Raw genomic sequence first — 2,128 nt, 5'->3', positions numbered from 1 at the left:
GTAAAACCTGGAATACATCAACTAGAGAATGCATATATTCTTCAATTCATCCTAAAGAACTGATCTTAGGAGACCCATCTGAAGGTGTTAGAAGTAGGTATGATCTTAGAAAATAAGTAAACCACTCTACCTTTATCTCAATGACTCAACCCACCAATATAAATTAAGCCCTATTTGATAAATTTTGGATCATAGCCATAAAAAAATAAATTAATTAATTTATGAGGAATAATATTTGGAAACTTATTAAAAGACCTAAGGCCCAGAGTGTGGTTGGAATTAAATGGGGTTTTAAAAATAAAATGAATGATTCGATTATTGTAGTTATAAATAAAGTAAGATTAGTTACTAATAGGTATAACTAAATAAAAGGGCTTGACTTTACATATACCTTTGCCCCTGTAGCTAGATTGGAATCCATTAGGGTGTTACTAGCCTTTGCCTACTTTAAGGGATTTAAACTATTCCAAATAGATGTCAAAAGTGCCTTTCTAAATGGAGTATAAAAGAAGATGTGTATGTTGAACAACCACAGGCTTTAAAAATTTATAATTTCTTAATCATGTGTTCAAATTAAAAAAGGCATTATATAAACTAAAAAAAAGTACCTAGAGCATGGTATAAAAGACTAAGCTCATTCCTACTTGAGAGAATCTTTATTAAAAAGAGCGTAGCACCACCTTATTTCTAAAAAAGAAAAAAGATGAACTACTCATTATCCAAATTTATGTTGATAATATTGTGTTTAAATATTCTGATAAAAAATCATGTGAAGAATTTTCAGAAATAACGAGTAAGGAGTTTGAGATAAGTATGATGAGAGAAATAACCTACTTTATTGGATTTAGTATAAGGTAGAAGGATGAAGGAATTTTCTTAGTAAATCAAAATACATTAAGAACATCTTTAAAAAAATTATAATGGATAAAGCCAAGCCAATAAACACTCCTATTAGTTCCACTATTAAGTTAGATAAGGATTCCAATGAAAAATCAGTTGATAAAAAAAAATACTAAGGAATAATTTGATCACTTATTTACTTGACTGCTAGCATAGCTTATATTATGATTAGTGTTGTCTTTATGCTAGATTTTAGGCTAATTCAAAAGTGTCCCACTTGACTATTAAAAATAGAATCCTTAGATATCTCTTAGGAATCCAAAATTTAAGAATATGGTATTATAGGCAAATCACTTCCTTTGAAATCATAGGATATTTTGATTTAGATTTTGTAGGATGTAGAGTTGATGGGAAAAGTAATTTTGAAGCATGTCAATTCATAGATTCGGCACCATAAAGCATTGCAGGTCTCACCACCACCTAATAGAATTTCCTTTATGTTTTAGGGAAACTTTTTCTATTACAAAATAAGCCGATGCATTCCTCCACTTCAAGCATCCAACTTGAATTCTGCTGATAATATCACCATGACTCATAACAATAGATCCAAGATATTTAAATTTGTACTCTTATAAATGGCTTGATTGCCCGAAGTCATAATCCCCCACTAGGTCTATTACTACTAAAATTGCACTTCATATATTCAGTTTTAGATCTACTCAAGCAAAAACCTTTAGACTATAAAGTTGACCTCCATAATTCAAGTTTACCTTCAACTCCCACTCTAGTCTTATCAACAGGAAGAATATCATCAGCAAAAAGCATACACCAAGGTACATCCTTATGAAAATGTCTACTGATAACATCCATGACTAATGAAAAAAGATATGTGTTGACCTTGGTTTTATTCCGACCCAGGTCTTGGGTCAATTCGGTTGACCAGGTTAACCCGGGTTGACCCATTGAGCCATGATTGGTCTAAATCAATTTCAAATCAATTCAAAATTTTCTTGTACTAAAAATCTCCACCCCTTTGACCTATTTGACTGAGTTGACCAAGTCAAGCTATGACTTGGTCAACCCAAGCCTTGGATAGGTCAATTTGACCTATTTAAGTCCGATTAATGGCCTTTAATGAAGGAAATCAATTCCAAATCATTCTAAATTCAAAATCCCATGGAACCAAGTGTATTTTCCCTCCTAATTGATCAATTAATTGATCTTGGCCGTTGATTTAAAGCCTTGGACTTTAAATAGAGAGAAATTAGGGTTTGGAAAGGACTTTTGA

This window comes from Dendrobium catenatum, unplaced genomic scaffold (assembly GCF_001605985.2).
Source record: "Dendrobium catenatum unplaced genomic scaffold, ASM160598v2 fragScaff_scaffold_201, whole genome shotgun sequence".
Taxonomy (NCBI): domain Eukaryota; kingdom Viridiplantae; phylum Streptophyta; class Magnoliopsida; order Asparagales; family Orchidaceae; genus Dendrobium; species Dendrobium catenatum.
The sequence above is the reverse complement of the archived record's forward strand: the minus strand, read 5'-3'. Positions refer to the sequence as shown.